Source organism: Leucopleurus acutus, assembly GCF_964270905.1.
Source record: "Leucopleurus acutus genome assembly, chromosome: 15".
NCBI lineage: Eukaryota > Metazoa > Chordata > Mammalia > Artiodactyla > Delphinidae > Leucopleurus > Leucopleurus acutus.
This window is the reverse complement of record NC_139157.1, coordinates 29,757,214-29,777,846: the sequence shown is the minus strand read 5'-3', so window position 1 is coordinate 29,777,846 and position 20,633 is coordinate 29,757,214.

Genomic DNA, 20,633 nt, shown 5'->3' with positions numbered 1-20,633 from the left:
ACACATTTGGATTTTAAGAAAGTTTAGATAGCTTGTTTTATATAATAATGTCAGGATAAATGGAAACAAAACTGTGAATGCTTCGTGTTTTCTTTTAGAATTCTTCATGTTTCCTTTTAGAGTGACAACTCTTTCTTATCGTTAGCGTGGTGTAAACACTGCTGAAGAAATAGCATATGCTTGCTACCTCATTTGGAAATCCCCATGTGCAGATTCCAAGTTAACATTTTTAAATGAATAAATACAAGTAAATCAAGCTCTAAAAGTTAATGTATTTTTAAATTAAACTTTGAAATGTGTAAATGAGTCCAAGCCTCTTTTCATAACTTGATGACCTAAAACACTTTTAAAAGTTACATTAGGGAGTTAATGCAGCTAGAAGGACACTTAATGTGGTTTTCTTGAGAGGCTGATATTCTCAAATCTAGAAGTAAAACTAGAATTTCAGCAAAATGAAATTGTATTATATTATTATTGTCATTTTTAATGGAATAAAAAATGAAATGCATTCATTCTTAAGAAAGTTTTCCCAAACCATGTCCCAAAGATACTCTACCTACAGACTGATATTAGAGATTAGATAGTACTTATCTTTTTCCACAGTCAATTCTATTCAAATATTTCAAAATCCTTTTGAAATTGCTTTACAATGTAAGTTAAAGATATTCTTTTGACTATGGTATACTTAAATCAACATTTTTTAAAAGTCTTATTATACTTAGTTGGCAAGCAACACAACAATCAAATAAAGGTAGATAGAGGACCTCACTTCTTATTCCACCCAGGCATCAGTAGCTTGCAACACCAGACTCTGATTATGCTTATACTTTGTTTGCCAGATCCTCCTGAAAGTGTCTTATTGTTTTACACCATCAGCACAGCCCCTAGCAAAGTCCTTTGCAAACTTTTAAAGACTGCTAAGCTGACAGGCATTTACTCACCCCATCTCTGTAAGAATCCTAGGGTATGACTGACAAGAAAAACTACCTGTCTGTGTCTCTCTTTCTCTTTCTCACTTGCTCTGATTTTCTCATTTTCTCTCTTTCTTTAACAAAGCAGATGCCCACTAAACTTGATCCCATATGGTCCTGTTTGAGAAAAGAAGGGGAAAAAAATTAAAATCAAGTCCCACTAATTAGAGGAAAATTGTATGTAAATAATTGAAAGGCCTTTTCATTCTTATGGTTGACATTTCTACCAAGGCCTTAATTGACTGTTGGGTCTAAAGGGTTATGTGCTTTTTTTAAGTGACATGTGCTCCTGGCCAAGTACTGGCTGGGACACACTCTGAGTAGTTTTAGATCACCAGCAGCTCTTGCTATTTTAGTCTGTGTCACTGCTTGAAGTTGTAATTAATTTGAATGATCCTAAAAATGATAATTATGACAGTTCTGATATTCGATAAGAATAACTTACATTCAGTCTTACTAAGAAAGTCATGGAGCATTTAGCAGAAGGGCAAAAAAATCTACACAGTGCCAACGAATATCTCACAGAGAAGCAGACAGCAGAAGCCTCCACAGGGCTTAACTTGTCCTTGTAAGTAATTTGTGAAATATTTCATGCTTGCCAATTAACTGTGTTCTGCACTTTAATTATATCTTCCATCAGTAATAATGTATGTCGCATTTGTTTTTGTTTTTAATCTAAACATTTTTAGCCAATGCCAATTTTAGCTCATTCTTGTACAAATAATATTTATAAATGACATATATCATACGAATGATATTTGCACCCATAGAGCACAGTGTTTCATTATTTTCCTCTACTAAATCAACATGATTTAAAAAAAAACAACAACCTAGTACTATTGTTAGATTTCTCTTTCTCTTTTGCTCCTGATTTCTTTTCTTCTTTTAATTCAGTTTTTCTTGTAATGGCTAAATTTCTTGACTGGTGTTCTCATTCTTCAAACCATAAAAAGAAAAAAAATGTATAAAGAAAAGGGTTAAGAAATTAATAGTGAATGTCTAAGATGTTGAAGTATGATCTTTTTCTGATTTATTGGGTCACTCAAATTACGAACATTGAAAAATAGTATTTTGTATGTGTAAACAATGATCTTCAGTGCACTGATACATTTTTATAAGGTATCTGAAAATTACTCAAGAATTGTATGTTTAGTATGTGTCCCTATTTAGTCAATAACAGGTTTTACAATAAATTACGTCTTAGAAAAACAGTTATGTCGCTTCTTAGAGTTATAGGTGCATGATTAAAGGAAATGCAATGTAATTTAGAGACAGAAGTTCTGTATTTAAATATTAACTGTAGTCTGTTCAGCAGTTGGATTTTTGATCAATTATTTTCTTTGAACTTCATGTTATCTATAAAATGAGGATAATTAATAATAATAATCTACTCTACAGAGTTGTAATGAGGACCAAATAAGCACAAGAATATTAAAGTGTACATTCATAGTTTGTATAAACAATTCGTCAAGAATTAGTATTCTAGTCTATAAAAATTGCTTCTTGCTTAATAGTGTTCAGGGGGAAATGACTAAATAAGTAAAGAGGGGAAAAAAGTCTAAACTACTTCCTTTTTGTTTCCTTATTGGTTTTTCATTGCTAATTTTTTCATATTTATTTTAGAAAAGTTGATAAGCAGGAATACTACTTTACTATGCCTTTAACAAGTAAGCAGCAGTTGTGAGGAAGTAATGAGTTCTGAATTTAAAGGACTGTGTCCTGTTTTCACCTGTTGCTAACTTGGTATAGTCAGAGGTCCTTGTGCTGCGTCCTCATTCTGGTTGTCCGTCTATAAAATGGGAGCAGTAAGTGTGGAAAATCTAATCACCCACCTATACTGTTCCTGGCGCTCCTGAACCACAGATGGGCAGCTCATCTAAGTGGCCAGGAGGAGGCAGGTGTGCCAGGGAGTGCCCCGCTCCCCTCCCTGATCAGAGTCCCAAAGGAGCTGGGGCCCCCAATGGCGGGTCAAGTGCCACGTCTCACACTGGGCACTGGACACGCTGAGAGCTGACCCCTGTGCACCCGGTGGTTCAGGTTCACTTTCTCAGGGCTATGGGATTGGGAGAAGAGGAAAGGTACTCCCTGGCAGCCCTCCTCTCAGGCATGGGATAGCCACTCTCCTAGAAACATTTCAAGGCATAAGGGTACCAGTACCTGTTCTTTATACCACGCAGGATGTCGTGAGGCTGACATGATCCTGGGTATCGTGTGTGTGCATGTGCTACTCCTCCTTGGAGAGAAGTAGTTATAAGCTTTTTGTTGTTGTTGTTTAATTGTTGTTGTTGTCTTCTTTTTCTTCTGGGAGAAATTGTTTACTTGCCTCTTGTTCCATGATTTTTTTTTTTTCCTGGTAATATGAGCAGATTTGTGCTTCTAGGGAGGGAGAGAGAGAGAGAAAGGAAGGGAGGGGGAGGAAGAGAGGAAGGAAAGAAGAAAGGAAGAAAAGGAAAGGCAGAAAAGGAAAGGAAAGAAAAGAAAAAAAAAAGAGTTGCACCAGTATAATATGTACATAATAGGCTGTAAATGAGAAGAAAATTTTGTATTTATTCTATGGACTTGTATTAAGCATACTTTAGAATCTGATGTTTCTTTCTCCAAAGTGAATTTCTACGTAGTATTAACTTCAAGTTTTAAAAAAAACTGTACACACCCGAAAGTAATATTTTTATTTAGATGAAGGCATCATCTTTTGTTTCTCCTTTAGAAAGCTAATAAAACCCTCTTAATTAAAATTTGATATATTTGAGTGGTAAAAATATTATTCTAAGTTATACCTTTGAATTAATACTTCTTCAAAATACTCTTCAGAATATAAGCAGCCCATAGGTTATATGGAAAAAAAGAGAAGCTAAAATGCTATGGATTTAGGATTTTTAGCTGAAATTTTACTTCTTACTCCCCCAACCCTGTTACTTTGTTTTACAAATACTTATTAATTTAGATTTGTAATATGAGTTAGTGTGGGTTGCCTAGATTTTAACTAGATATTAATTATGTTGTATTTTTTATGGTATCTATGTCCCATACATGAATGTCTTGAATATTCTTAAACATGTTTTTAAAACATCCTGTTATTAAAAATATATCAGCTATATGTTTCAACAATTTCCTTTTTTAAGAGTGCAGTCCATGCCTCTAAATTCAATTTTACTTTCTCTCTACATTCCATTTGTATTTCCTTCAAATCACATTGCCTTGTATGCTTTCTCTCAAGCTTACCTACAATAAAGCCTTCTGTTGTCTAAGGGTCATTCCTACATGAATCATGCTCTGTCAAAATTTTGAGGTTTATAAATGTTCAGTTAATTGAGCAGTCTGACCAGCTGAATACTTGTAAGTCCTTTATAATATCTTTCAACACTTCAAAACTTTGGCCCACTTAAGACTCCAGAATCCCAGAGCAAATGGGACAAGTCATTCACATGGATTCTTGCTGATAAAACTAAGAACATGCTTATGCATTTCTCAGAATTTGTAATAAAGTAAATGTAGGTCTACTCTTAAATGTTTATTTTTGAACTGTGTCTATGTTATGCCATAGCAAGGGGTTGGAAAGTGAAAAACTTATCCAATCAGCCAACTATTTTGACTTCATATTAAACACTAACTTGACTTTTTTTTTTTTCTCACTAATTGGATGTTTTGGCATTGTGAATGCTTATAGTTTCTAAGAAAGGAGTCAGTCTCTCCCTCCTCCAATTATTTTTTTCTCACAGTGATGTGATACTGAAAATGAATGCACAAATAAGTAATTATAACTTACATGCCAGCTCCAGCCCACTCCAATTGTCTTCCTAAGATTCTGTGCGTTCCTGGGGGACATATATTTTCATGGTCTCTTCTGGCCTCAAGTTCCAGATTTCACAGGATTCTGAGTCTCACTCCGTATCAGTTCCATCCTTTCTGCTCTGCATCAATTCAAACATGGAACTCAGCCCTTTTCCTTCATTCCTTCAAAAAAAAATGCAAATCTGCTCACAAAAAGTTAGCTTTCAGTGTAGCTGACTTTACTGAAAGCTTGGCAAGACTAAGGCAGTTAACACACACAATTCTTCATATTGGTGATTTCTCTACTTAAAAGTATGTTGACCCAAGTCATATATCACATGGACTGAACACCTTCTTCTCCTTTGTAGGATAATTCCTCTTCTCTCTAACCAACCTCCAACTCAGCTCTGAGTTTCCAGGGCACATGTAAAGACTCACTAAGTCTTCATCTAAACATCTACTCTAGGTATTACGCTTTCTCTGTCCTTCACCGATCTCTACAAGGGGAAGTGAGGAGTACAGAAAACTTTTACTCCATCCTTAAGAAATATTCATGCCCCCAACACACACACAGACACACACACACAACACAAGTGCATGCCACTCACCCCACACTCACACCCTGTAGAAAGCAGAAGTAACTAGAGTCAGTTTGGATTTTAAGCAAAAATTCCCCTTGAATACATTTATATCAATGTTTAAAAGCTCTTACTTGCTATAGATGTATAATATTTCAGTGGAAACTCTTGTTCTCCAAGCTGACCCTTGCCTGTCCCATATCTAGACACACTGACCTTCCTTCTGTTCTTTGAAGGGCAAGCTCATTCCTTCTGTATGACTTTTGCATCTTCCTATCTCTGTGCCTCTCAGCATAACTGATTTGTTCTCATGATACATGCTTTAGCCCAGGTTTCTCCCTTTTGTAAGTGACCGTCCAATCTATAACAACCTCTTCGCAACCCACAGTCACATCACCCAATATTCTCTACAAAAATCACTGTTTTATTTCTTTAAAAGAAATTATCACACTCTGAGATTATGTTTATTTTTTTATTTAAACATTGTCAATTGTCTATCCTTGAGGAGAGGGTCCTCTTTTATATTGTTTACTGCTGTACTTCAGGACCAGAAAATGTGGGTGATGCTCAGTAAGTGCTTAATATATTTCTAAAAATAAATAATTGTGTCTATTGTTAAAAATGAAAAAATGGAATTTGCTTAATAACTTTAAAAAGTATAACTTATCTAATATATTTTAAAGGACACATCACATTATCTGTCCCATGATAGTTAACATGAATTGAGTAATAATTATAATTATTACTGTAACCAGGACTTCCTGAGGTTAACCTGATGGTAAAGACCACCATTTACTATGCTCATATTTAGAATTCAATGTTCAGAAGAAATAGTATTAGCCTGGGAATTAAAACAGCCTCATTAAAGATTAGCATCATGGAATTCTAACCCAATCCTCTCATTTAACATTTGTGGCAACTGAGACACAGAAAAACCATCTTGCCCAATATTAATGGCATTAAGTCTGGAATTCAGGTTTCTTGAGTCTCAGATGACTAATTTTCCCTGTAAACCATGTCCCCAGTCCTAATCTAAGAGTAATCAGTTACTTCATGTTTTCATTTATAGAATAAGCAGGTGAAATTAGATGATCTCTCACCATTTGCAGTTCAATTACTCTCTTTCTTTCTTCCCCTCTGTTCATCAGTTATTCTGCAACTTGACTGGAAGCAATCTCCTTACGTTCTCATTCTTATTGTCAAGATCCTACTCAGTGATACCTTGAGTCCCCAACAACTCTAAATGTCTGTTACTCAGGGGTATTGGTGCATCTGACTGGCTGTTGCTGATACACAGCACAGCAGACTTGCAGCTGCTGAATCTACACAAGTAGAAAAATAAGGATGCTTGATCATTTGCAAGCACTTCATTGAGGACTTCCTGAGCATCGGAGAATAAGGCACAGCCAATCAAACGTAATGATATAAGGTCAATTACGGTAAAATCAAAGTTAAGGTTGCAATTAATATAGAACAAGGTTAAAATTAAAGCACCTTAGGATGAAATTGTTAGGGCTTTTTTGTAACCAATGTATTTGATTCTGAATTAAATTGCCTTGTTCATCTTGTGGGGGAAATATCTTGTATGTTTCCTCTCTTCTCAATGGTATTGGTTTTTTATTTCAAATGAAGCAGATTACCTATAAACATATGTATATGTATATATATATACATATTCATATATATATGAATAATACAGACTAGAAATGTTTCTCATTCACTGGTGTAAAAGTCCTTGGATAAATCAAATTTAGCCTACCTTAATTATATTGTTACCCAATCTATATATTTTATATATTTTAATAGCTCACAAAAGGTTAGCTCAAAGTTTTCTGCAGTTTAAACGTTTTTTTGAGAAGGAAACTGGATTGAAGTTAATTTTCTAAGCTATTATGTGAATTTAGAAACTTTAGTTTTCCTATGTTTTAGAATTTTCAGATACACTAAGGAATTTAACATTTTTTTAATGTACTATCTTTGTGCCTAATGAGGAGTTTCCCCACGCTGGTTGTACAAGCGTGAGGAAAGAGAGATAATGACTTGTCCTATACACAGCCATATAAACCCTTACCTGTTCCCTCCGTTTCTCTGCAGTGTCTAGAGCATTTGGTTAAATCAGCCTTGGTCTAACTGTTGGAAAACAGTAAGGAAGTGAATACAGGAAGTAGTAGAATGGGATAAAATATTGGGGCCAAAAACCTGAAGTGTATTTCAGAGGAAAATAGAACAATCCGAGATTTACTATGTTCATATAACACAATACTCAGTGTTAATCTGGGATCTATGGACTCTCCTGGAACATTCAAGGGAATCCATACATCTCCCCAATTTTATTTTATTATTTAATTTGTTTTTCTTGCACCATCCCCATCCTGAAAGAATATATAGTCCCATGGAGAATACACATATGAACAAAGAATGGGGGAAAAGCTCTGAGAAAGAGTGCACTGGGTTGCAAGTGGGCATGTTGGTGTAATAAGGATTCCTCTTTTTATCTGGACCCTCCTCTTGTCCTTGGAGGAAAACAAGGACAGAGCCTTGTGGCATGCCACTAGAACCCTTCTTCTGCAGTTTTACATCCTCCCAGTGTACGTCCTTCGGATGCTATGCTCAGCTGTTTAGGAATCTACCCACCTGTACTTTTTTTTTTTTTTTTTTACATCTTTATTGGAGTATAATTGCTTTACAATGGTGTGTTAGTTTCTGCTGTATAACAAAGTGAATCAGCTATACATATACATATGTTCCCATATCTCTTCCCTTTTGCGTCTCCCTCCCTCCCACCCTCCTTATCCCACCCCTCTAGGTGGTCACAAAGCACCAAGCTGATCTCCCTGTGCTATGCGGCTGCTTCCCACTAGCTATCTATTTTACGTTTGGTAGTGTATATATGTCCATGCCTCTCTCTCGCTTTGTCACAGCTTACCCTTCCCCCCCCCCATATCCTCAAGTCCATTCTCTAGTCATCTCCCAAATTTTAATGTAAAATTGTGAGTGTGCATTTTTTGGGAGGCGAGAGACAACCCAAACTTTTCATCATATTTGCAAGGGGGTCTGTGCCCTCAAAAAAGGCTAAGAAGGGGCTTCCCTGGTGGCGCAGTGGTTGAGAGTCCGCCTGCCAATACAGGGGACACGGGTTCGTGCCCCAGTCTGGGAAGACCCCACATGCCGCGGAGCGGCTGGGCCCGTGAGCCATGGCTGCTGAGCCTGCGCGTCCGGAGCCTGTGCTCCGCAACGGGAGAGGCCACAACTGTGAGAGGCCCGCGTACCGCAAAAAAAAAAAAAAAAAAAAAAAAAAAAAAAGGTTAAGAAGGACAATATCACCAGGTTACCAGACAACAAGCACCATAAAAATGGAAAAGAGTTAATTAATATAAATTAACATCTCTCCTTTCGCATCTCCAATTAATTATATTTGACATTTTTCATTTTCAGAATTGGAAATCATATCTGACCTTAGGGCTGTACAGCTGAAGTAGATGAGGATACTTCTGTGACAATTTAAGGAAGAGAGCTTAGGATGGGTAAAAACTAAGAAAGTAAATTTATTAGAAAAGAAAATTGAAAATAAGGTTTGCCTAAATGGTAAAATAATAATTTATTTTACACGTAGATAACTTTAATATAAAGATTTAAAGCAACTGTTTTTCATCCCCTATTAGTTTGTTTTCATTGGTAACAACAACCAGTATTTGTAGAGAACTTACCATGTGCCTTCAGTTGTGCATAAGCATATGTTTTTATATTGAGTTCTCATAATGAACCAATGGAAGAAGGAAATATTTCCCTTAATTTTTCAGACAAAGAAATTGTAATTATCCTGGCAGCTCAGGAAGGACTTCCAACAAGAGACAACATGATGCCAAATTTCCAAGTGTCAGTGTGTGTATTTTGGGAGGGATGTGGAGTTCAGGATGGAAAGGAGTGAATAAAGGGGCTGGGGAAGGAGCAGAGTAGGAAGAGTGACAGCAAAGTTAGATGCCATTTAGGTATGTAGAATCTACTCTTGAGAGCAACTTGAACAGAAGAGACTGATGAGGAAGGCTTTAAAATTTTGTCTTCGGAGATCTGCAGTAGAAGAGAGTTCCATTGAATCACGATGAGGCTCTACACCAAAGCTGGGAGTGAACACGTTTTGGAATTTTTTCAAATTTCTTCCAGCTTTATTTAATTCTTCAAAAACTAAATCTTAAGTCTCCTTAAGCAAAATGAATGTTCAGAATTTATAAATAGGTCAAGAATAGTCAACTATCTTAAGAAATTTCTTTTCATTGTTTTGTAAGAAATCTTATCAACTCTTCCAGGGCAAGGAGACATGGAAAGGAAATGTGTTGACCCTGAAGATTCTAGGGGGAGGATATGGTGATACTGCATCCCTCAAAACAGCAACAACCATCTTTAAAATATGAAATAAGCCCATGGGTAGATTTGAGAACTTACTAAAAATATATTGTAAAGAACCCAGACATTTCAGTTCCAAGTATATATCCAAAAGAATTGAAAGCAGGAGCTTTAAGAGATATTTGTACATCCATGTTCATAGCAGCATTATTTACAATAGCCAAAAGGTAGAGGCAACTCAAGTGTCCACTGATGGATAAATGAATAAGCAAATGTGTATATGCATACAATGGGACATTATTCCTCAAAAAGGAAGAAAATTCTGACACAAGCTACAACATGAATGAACCCTGAAGATATCATGCTCAGTGATAAACCAGCTACAAAAGGACAAATTCTGTGTGATTCCACTTATATGAGGTATCTAGATTAGTCAAATTTATTGAGACAGAAAGTAGAATGTACTTTCTGGTACCGGCAGGAGTGGATAATGAGCAGTCTTTTTTTTTTTTTTTTTTTTTCTTTTTTTTTTTTTTTGCGGTACGCGGGCCTCTCACTGTTGTGGCCTCTCCCGTTGCGGAGCACAGGCTCCGGACGCGCAGGCTCAGCGGCCATGGCTCACGAGCCCAGCCGCTCCGCGGCATGTGGGATCCTCCCGGCCCCGGGCACAAACCCACATCCCCTGCATCGGCAGGCGGACTCTCAACCACTGCGCCACCAGGGAAGCCCTGAGCAGTCATTTTTTAATGGGTCCAGAGTTGCAGTTTAGGAAGATAAAAATGGTTTTGGAGATGGACGGTGGTGATGGTTGCACAACAGTGTAAATGTACTTAATGTCACCGAACGGTATACACTTAAAATGATTAAAATGGTAAATTTTATATTATGTATACTTTATCTATCAAAGAGAACAGAGCATAAGTTAATTTATTTCATAATTTTAAGGCTGATTTCTATTCCTAGTCTTTAAATACATGAGTGCAATTAAAATCCCTTCTGGATAAGGCTGGGTTAAAAAGTATATATTTGTAAAACCTAGTAGGTACTAGACTTACATATGAGAAATCAATATAAATGTTTTGCCTTAAATTCTTGTATGTTATATAGCTTGATTTAAATATACCTAAAATATTATATGGTGAACATTATATATCTTTTGGTTATTTATTGAGTACAGTCAACTTAGAATTTCATTATCCAAATTGAAAATGTTGTTTGACATGGTTGATGACTAGTGGCTTATGTGGTAGGAAAATATTTTACTGGGAACTCTTGACTAGTGGGAAGGCCAATAAGATGTATTATCAACACTTTAAAATGGTGGTATATTCACAGAGTGCACAGTCTAATAGATGGCTAACAATTTGACAAATATAAGTTTTTAAAATTAAGTACACTGGAATGTCTCTATAATGTTTTCCAGGGATCTGGGGTTTTTTCAGTGTTACATGATCCTCTTTGGGTCCTTAGCCAGCTCTTTAAAAAATGAACGCTAGCTGCAGGAAAATGTTAAATGGAGGCATACTGTGATGAATTTCACTGTCTAGTATTTATTTTAAAGGGTTTAACTTAATATACAACACAGTGAAACTTTGCTTTCTCATACATAATGCATTAAAAATTTTAGTCCCTTAGAAAACATTGCCAGTGAAATTACAGTGAATAACAAATCCATATATACTTAGAGCTAGGATTTTTTTTGGTAGAGTTTATTTTTTCATAGCTGTCTTGAATGGATATTTTAAACTTAAATGGATTCCATTTCTCCTAAAATAAAGCATCTTTAGAGGAGAAATTTTAAGGGAACAGATGAAATTTCATTACCATGCATGTGGTCACACCTTGTCAGAATTTAGGTCCTAAATTTCACTGTGATATTGATATTTGCACACATTTAAAGTGACATTATTTGGCAAAAGAACAAGTATCTAGTTTGAGTTAGTGGTGCACATGGCGATGACTAACCACGTACTACGAGGTTAAAACAATTTTTTAAATCACTTGTTAATGTGATAAGACCAGGCTCATGTTTTTCCTAAGCTCATTTTCAATTGGCTTTTTTGTTCAGCCAATAGGTGAATAAATGTTTGCAATTGACAGATGTATTCTTTACTCAAATAGAAAGGGCAGGAGCGTGAGGTATTAACTGGAAAAGAGTGATTCACACCTTCATGGACATAAATCCCCTATTTTAAAATTGAGTAGTGCTTTTAGTATAACTTACCCTAGTTTGACTCTAAACCAAGGATTCCATCTACATGAATGGACTAATGAAATTGATCTTGTTGGAAAACGTATTTCTGGAAGAATTCTGTTCTAAAGAATAATTTATTGGGTATAAATTATCTTAGAATTCCTCTTCCTTCTCCCTGTAACTCCCTATAACTCTTCCTCTCTCAACACATCACCCCACAAAAAAAAGAAGCAGTGAAGGGAGGGGGAAGGGTAAGCTGGGATGAAGTGAGAGAGTAGCATTGACATATATAAACTACCAAATGTAAAATAGATAGCTAGTGGGAAGCAGCTGCATAGCACAGGGAGATCAGCTCCGTGTTTTGTGACCACCTAGAGGGGTGGGATAGGGAGGGTGGGAGGGAGACGCAAGAGGGAGGAGATATGAGGATATATGTGTATGTATAGCTGATTCACTTTGTTATACAGCAGAAACTAACATAACATTGTAAAGCAATTATACTCCAATAAATATGTCCAAAAAAAGAGAGATTAAAAAAAAAAGAAGCAGTGAAACTAAATAAATTCCACCAAATGCTTAAACTTTACCTTTCTCATTAGTCTCATTCTATAGCGATGCTCTTAACAATTAATGAGTCTTTTGTATATGGAACTTAGTAGGTATTTAACAGCCTCCATTTTGATTTTTCTTAATTTTTTATAGATTGACATTGTCAATGATTATTAATGATTATCATTAATAATGATTATTAATGTTCTTAATGATCATTAATGATTATTTAATACATCACATTTTTGGTTTTGTTTGATCACTTGAAAAATTAAAGCTTGCCATGGTTATGGTCATTGTTGCTATGCAGTATATCCAAATTGTGTCTTCTGTTCTTCATCTCATTTTTCCTCCTTCTCGTCCTCCCTCCTTTCCACCCTTCTAACACAGAGCAAACTCTGAAACCTTCTTCACTGCTCTGCCTCATAGGAGCTATTCTCTGTTGGTCCTCATGAAGTCTTACCCTCTGCATGCAGAGTCCAAACCATGGCCAAGGAAGCAATAGAAGCCCCATGCACACTTATCCCCACCCATCTGAGTAGCTCCCTCAATATTGGGAACCTGCCTCTCAAATTTCACCTCCTTCTACACCTCAGAAGTCAGATAACTGCCTCCTCTGCTACACAAAATTACTTTGTTCCATTACAGCTCCATCTTCATACGCTCGAGAAGAGATGAATCTCATCTCATACTTTTCCATTCGCTCAAAAATGGAAGTTCTTTACCACCTGTTGCCCAATGCTTCAGAAGTCTCTATCACAAATTTTATCCATGTTTACAGTGATTAACAGTGGGAAAATAATTCTCTTAGCAATTACTGTATTGTGATCAGAATAAGAAATCTTATAGAATTCTTTTAAAAAGTTTTCTTAGATATGTCACACGTCATAAAATCCACTCTTTTAAACTGTATAATTCAGTGGGTTTTAGTATATTCATAAAGTTATACAACCATTACCACTATCTAATTCTAAAGCGTTTTTCAGCACCAAAAAAAGAAACCCCATATACGTTAGCAGTCACTGCCCATCATTTTGTCCCCTTGGGCCCTGGAAACCAATAATATAATACTTTTTTGTCTCTACTGATTTGTCTATTTAAGACATTTCATATAAATGGAACAAAACAATATGCCGTTCTTGTGACTGGCTGCTTCTATTCAGTGTAATGTTGTCAAGGTTCACCTGTGTCACAGCATTTACGGATACTTCGTTACCTTATATCGCTAGTATTCCATTGTGTGGATATATCACATTATTTATCTATTCATCAGGTGATGGTCATTTGGGATGTTTCCACTTTTTTGCTATTGTGAATAATGCTGCTATCAACATTCATGTAAAAGTTTTGTGTAGACACATGTTTTCATTTCTCTTGGGTATCAATCTAGGAGTTGCATTGCTTGGTCAAATAGTAATGTTATGTTTAACTTTTTGAGAAACTACCAGGTTGTTTTCCAATGAAGCTACACCATTTTCGATGCCCACCACAGTGTAAGGGTTCCAATTTCTCCACCTCCTGGCCAATGCTTGTTATTTTCTGCCTTTTTGATTACAGCCATCCTAGTAGGTGTGAAGTGGTATCTCACTGTGGCTTTGATTTGCATTTTTCTGATGGCTAATGATGTTGAGTATCTTTTCCTGTGCTTATTGGCTTTTTGTGTATCTTCTTTGGATAACAGTCTATTCATATTCTTTGTCTGTTTTTAATTGGCTTTTTAAAAAATTACTGAGCTGTATTTACATGTTCTTGATACAAGTCCCTTATTAGATATATGATTTGCAAATTTTCTCCCATTCTGTGTGTAGTTTTTTCACTTTCTTGATTGTGTCTTCTGAAGTTCAAAAGTTTTTAATTTTGATGATTTCCAGTTTACCTTTTGTTGTCCTACTGCTGTTGCTTGGGGTTTCGGTATCATGTGTAAGAAACAACTGACAAATTCGTGTTCACAGAGATTTGTACCTTTGTTTTCTTCTAAGAGTTTTATAGTTTTTGCTCTTACATTTGGATCTTTCATCAATTTTCAGTTAATTTTTGTATATGTTGTGAGTTAAGGGTACAACTTCATTCTTTTGTATGAGGTTTCTAGTTATCCCAGCTCCATTTGTTGAAAAGACTATTCTTCCCCTTTTGAAATGGAAAATCAACCTAAATTGAAAATTTAGGTTGATTGAAAATCAACTTATCATATAGAGGGTCCATTTCTGGACTCTCAATTCTATTTTATTAGCCCTTATATCTGTATTTATGCTAATGCCACCCTGTCACAATTACTGTAGCATCATAGTAAGTTTTCAGACGAGGAAGTGTGAGTCTTCCAGCTTTGTTCTGTTTTAAGATTGTTTGGGCTGTTTTGGGTCAGTCGCCTTACATATAAATTTTAGCATCAGCTTGTCAGTGTCTGCAGAACTGCAACAACAGCAAAAACAGCTGTAATTTTCATAGGGATTATGTTGAATCTGTAGATCAATTTGGGGACGATTGTAATCTTAACACTATTAAACCTTTTAATCTATGAATGTGGATGTCTTTCCATTTATTTAAGTCTTTAATTACTTTCCACAATATTTTCTAGTTCTCAGAGTTAGAAGTTTTGTGTTTTTTTGTTAAATTTATACTTACGTATTTTATTCTATTGTAAATAGAATTATTTTCTTAATTTCGTTTTTGATTTGCTCATTCCTACAGTATAGAAATATAATTGGATTTTATGTATTGATCTTGTATCCTGAAACCTTGTTGAAATTGATTATTGGTTCTAATCATTTTTAGTAGACTCTTTAGGAATTTCTATAGATAAGATCATGTCATCTTCAAATAGAGATGGTTTTACTTCCTCTTCCAATCTAAATGCCTTTTCTTTTTCTTTTTTAAATATCTTTATTGGAGTACAATTGTTTTACAATGGTGTGTTAGTTTCTGCTTTATAACAAAGTGAATCAGCTATACATATACATATATCCCCATATCACCTCCCTCTTGCGTCTCTCTCTCACCCTCCCTATCCCACCCCTCTAGGTGGTCACACAACACTGAGCTGGTCTCCCTGTGCTATGCAGCTGCTTCCCAATAGCTATCTATTTTACATTTGGTAGTGTATACATGTCCATGCCACTCTCTCACTTCATTCCAGCTTACCCTTCCCCCTCCTCGTGTCCTCAAGTCCATGCTCTACATCTGCATCTTTATTCCTGTCCTGCCCCTAGGTTCTTCAGAACCTTTTTTTTTTTTTTTTTTTTTAGATTCCATATATATGTGTTAGCATACGGTATTTGTTTTTCTCTTTCTGACTTACTTAACTCTGTATGACAGTCTCTAGGTCCATCCACCTCACTACAAATAACTCAATTTCATTTCTTTTTATGGCTGAGTAATATTCCATTATATATATGTGCCACATCTTCTTTATCCATTCATCTGTCGATGGACACTTAGGTTGCTTCCATGTCCTGGCTATTGTAAATAGTGCTGCAATGAACATTGTAGTACATGACTCTTTTTGAATTATGGTTTTCTCAGGGTACATGCCCAGTAGTGGGATTGCTGGGTCGTATGGTAGTTCTATTTTTAGTTTTTTAAGGAACCTCCATACTGTTCTCCATAGTGGCTATATCAATTTACATTCCCACCAAGAGTGCAAGAGGGTTCCCTTTTCTCCACACCCTCTCCAGCATTTATTGTTTGTAGATTTTATTTCATTTCTTGCCTAATTGCCCTGGCAAGAACATCCAGTACAACATTGAATAGCAGTAGCATCTTAAAGTCTCCCTTCCTCCAGCCCCGTCTCTGGCCCCAACAAAACTAATCTCTACACTGCGCTCAATCATTCAGTAAATACAGAATTTATTCAGTAAACATTGAGCATACGCAATGTACAAGGTGCTGTTTTAAGAGTCACTTCTATTCGAGGTGACAGTGGTCTTTATAAAACACTAGTCTAACTATGACAGTCTTCCATGTAAAACTCTGTGGTGATGGTGCCTCATTATTATTAGAAAAAGGACTAACTTCTTCAAAGGGCTTACCAGATCCTACCTTTCCTAGCATGAGTGTAAACCTCCAGCTTCTTTTCCTGCTGCTTCTCTCTTGAACACTCTTATGTAGGCAAACTCAACTGATTTTAGTTTTTCGAAATCTCAATACAGTTGATCCTTCTGATTTGCAGATTCTTTATTTGCATGTTCACCTACTGGCTAACATTTATTTGTAACCCTAAAACCAATTTGTAGGTTTTATTTGTAAAACCTCACAGGGCTTGTCCTTTTTATGTGACATTTTTCACATTTTTTGCTTTTTCTTGGTGACTTTTCTATTTAGAATGGCCTTCAAGTACAGTCTAATATTCCTGTGTGCAAGAAGGCTGTGATGTGCTTTATGGAGAAGATATGTATGATAGATAAGCTTTATTTAGGCATGAGTTATAGTGCTGTTGGCCGAGTTCAATGTTAGTGAATCAACAGTGTATATTAGTAAAGCATCTGTAAACAGAAACACACATAAAACAAGGTTATGTATTGTTCACTAGATGAAAATTTTGTGACTAGATGCTTTCAAGAGCCTAACGCTAAATTTATCCTGGGGACAATGATTTGCTAATCTAGTTTTTGAAGGGAGTTTTTGGAACATTACTACTCTGAATAGCAGGAATTCTCTATGTAAAATGGTAATAATGATAACATAAAAATAGCTGAAATTTACTGAGTGTCAACTGTGTTCCAAACACTGTGCTAAATAATTTACAGACATTAACTTGTTAATTCCCATTATTTGGAATTCCCTGGGGGTCCCGTTGTTAGGACTTGGAGCTTTCACTGCCCTTGTCGTCTCAGGTTCAATTCTTGGTCAGGGAACTAAGATCTCACAAGCCACACAGTACGACCAAAAAACAAAAACAAAAAAAAACAAAACCCTCCAATTATTTTATTTAATTCATGAGGTAGGTACTATCCTGACCCCATTTTTCAGATGAGATACCTGAGCTTTAGGGATATTAACAGTTCTCCCCATGAGGCTCAGATATTTTTTCCCTGGTAGACTGAATTCAGAGCCTGGGTTATTAAAAAATATTTCTTGAATGCTAAATTACTTTGTTGCATTCTATTATATTTGAATTTGTAAGTACAGTCTTTAATATATTTTTTGGTTTTCATTTTGTTCTTTAATAATAATAAGTTGTAATTTATTATAACTTTGATCCAGTCTAACCTTTTGCATGTTTAAAGTTCCTGTGCTCAATCTGTTCCATTTTAGAAGTCTTGAATTGTCCCTCATTCTAGAAGATGTGAAGAATAACTCCTTTGGGGAAACAGTGATTATTAGGTATCTGAGTTCCTGGTGACTGGAAAGTGGCAGATTTCCTCAAAATATGTTTTCTCCATCTGTAAATTAGGAGAATTTTAAGGTCCTTAACAAGGCTGTAATTTTCTTTTTTTAAGAAAACACAACTTCGTCTTTATTAAATATCAGGAAAACAGAAAATTCATGGAAAATATTAATATTCGATAATTTTTATAATATTACTCTAAAAATGTAAAACACTGCCCAAATAACATAATGAAGAATTATTTTAATTTTATTAGTAAAGAAAACATGAAGATTAAATAAATTCTCAAACCACTGGCTATAGACATGAATGAAATTAAGTATTCTTTATGAGTCTAGATTTAAACAGCATTATTCCCCCATAGTATTCGTGTGGCATATCACACAAGGTGTCATTAGAAAGAATTACAGTATTCAGTTAACACTGAAATTATTGTCTGTAAGCCTTCTGTGATTTGTGATGGAGAAGATGAGGTTTACCTAAGGAGGAGGATTATGATAAGCTCAAAAGGAAAATGACTTGATGGCCAATGAAAAACAGAACCAAAAAAGACCACACAACTTTCAAAGCATAATTTTATATCTCATTTAGAATTCTGTCCCAGGGCGCTGTTAATTGCAATTGCAGACACCTGTAGTGTTTCCTGTGTGGGGCGGGAGTCCCAGACGAATGCTCTAGGACTCAGGGCCAAACTGCCCTAGGAAAGGTGGGCCAACACTTTCCCAAGAAATATGAAATTCTCAAACGAATTTCAATTGATTACTTCCCAAGTTCAAAACAGCCTATTGATTTCAGAATATAAGTTTCTATTTCAAACTATGAGGAGCCAGGTATCTTCTTTTAAAAAATGGGGAATTTGGCTGTAAGAAGGAGAAAGGAATCATAGAATTGAAACCCTATGGAGATTAAGCAGCCTTTTTATTGAAAGAGAAAAGCAAAGTCATCAGTGGAGGAATTGGTCAATCAGAGAGGAAAGAAGTTGAAAATCTCTTTAACTCGACTCTGCAGATCTTGGTTTGAGACCATCTTTGCTATCCTTGATTGAAAGAAAGAAAGGAATCCACTGGATTGAAAACTGCTATGGAAACTGGTTTTTGTTGCAACCCAAGAGAATAACAGGTCCCAGAAAAATGAGTGAAAACAAGTGACTACTCTACTGCAGCTTCTCTCTATAGAAAGAGTGCCCCTTCAAACACATAGATAAAAATAAACATTTCAAGAGCGCAACACTCACATGGTAATACTGTTAAACATACAGGGAAAAGTAAACATTTTTAACTGGTATTAGAAACATATAGAATTTAAAGTGCAGGTTATTTTATACTATTTTATTTATTCCTCAAGTCTCTGCCATATTTTTTAACTCATCAGAAGGATTTCTAAAGAACATTCTGATTTGGGTGCATGCCATCTCTTTTATTCAAAAATGTATAATTTGTATTTTAGTCATAATTTCAAATTCTTTGAGGCATTCATGCTTCGGACTGTTTCTATAGTTCATATTCTTATAGGTTTAAAAGGAAATACTGAATAGTAGCAGATGACAGTAATTCATCAAGTATTTATGAAATAAGTGAATGAATACATGTAGAAAATTATTTTCCTTAAATAAAATTATCTTCTGAATAACATTATTAATTGAAGCCCTTGTATTTAGTATTGGAATTACCTTGAGTTGCAAAATCATGTATAAAATCACATAGTATGACATCACATAGTCTTGTTGGTAAACCTTCACTACCTGGAATTTCTGCACAATGACTATTCTGTGCGGACTTAATCCAGCTTCTTTCCCCCATTTTCAGCCCCTCTCCTAGTGAATTGCTAATGAAGAACTAAGAAAAAAATACACCAAGGCTTGCAAGGAAAAAGGTATACTGTTCTAATTATTAGGGAAAGTTTAATTAAACTCTATGTCACTTGGAATAACATCAACATTATTTTCAAGTAGGTCTGGCCCTGGGCAAATTATGAAGTAGGAGAAGTTTGTTTTTAGGTCCTACCCTTCAGCTTTCCATGTTCTATCCCAGCATCTTTTTCTGTCTTCCATTGCACGCCTGCACCTGTCCTGATCCAGACCCTTTAAGGTATCCACAAGCTGCCTCTTAGATCCAACAGTACCCACAATAGCCCTCCATCTGGACCTAATGTGAGCTGCCCTGTGCTCAGAACTCTTTCAGATGTTCTTCTTCTTCTCATCCAAATCAAAACTTTCTTGACCTGAGTGCCATCCTGTCAAGACTCTACTGCCTGCTTTTCAAAAAGATTGCTGAGTGAGCTAATAAACACAACCTCATGTGATACTCAGATTAATGTATTATGAAAGAATTCTTCCCTCACTCCTTTTTAAAAATGATTTTAGTGAAAGAGTAACATAAATTCAGATAAAATGCATTAGTCATAAGTGTATAACTCACGAAGGTGATCACACATGTAATCAGTACCCAGATCAAGAGATAGAACATTACCAACAGCCCAGAAACCCTTTACCAAGTGTTACATCCCCAAGAGTCTGCTCTATTCTAACTTCCGAAGGCATAAATTTTGTCCATTTTGTACTTTACTTAAGTTATGCTGTTTGTACTCTAATCACAGGAACGTGGAGGTAAGCAAGGTATAGAAGGCCTGGGAAAGATGTCTAGACATAGCATCATTTCCACTTGTCTTGGCCCTTGAGTGTTCTAGGTAACATAGGAACACAGCTCCTGTCTTTAGTCATATAGACTATTTGAACTAATAGCCTACCTTAGAAAATGGATGACATTTACCATCCAAGTTACATATTCATGTTATTTTTTCATCTTAAATTGGGGCTGAGAAAAATCCAGTTTGAGCTCAAGATTCTGCTGAGTTGATATCAAATATCAAAACCCCAATGGGAAAAAAATGCAGAAAACTAGAACAAG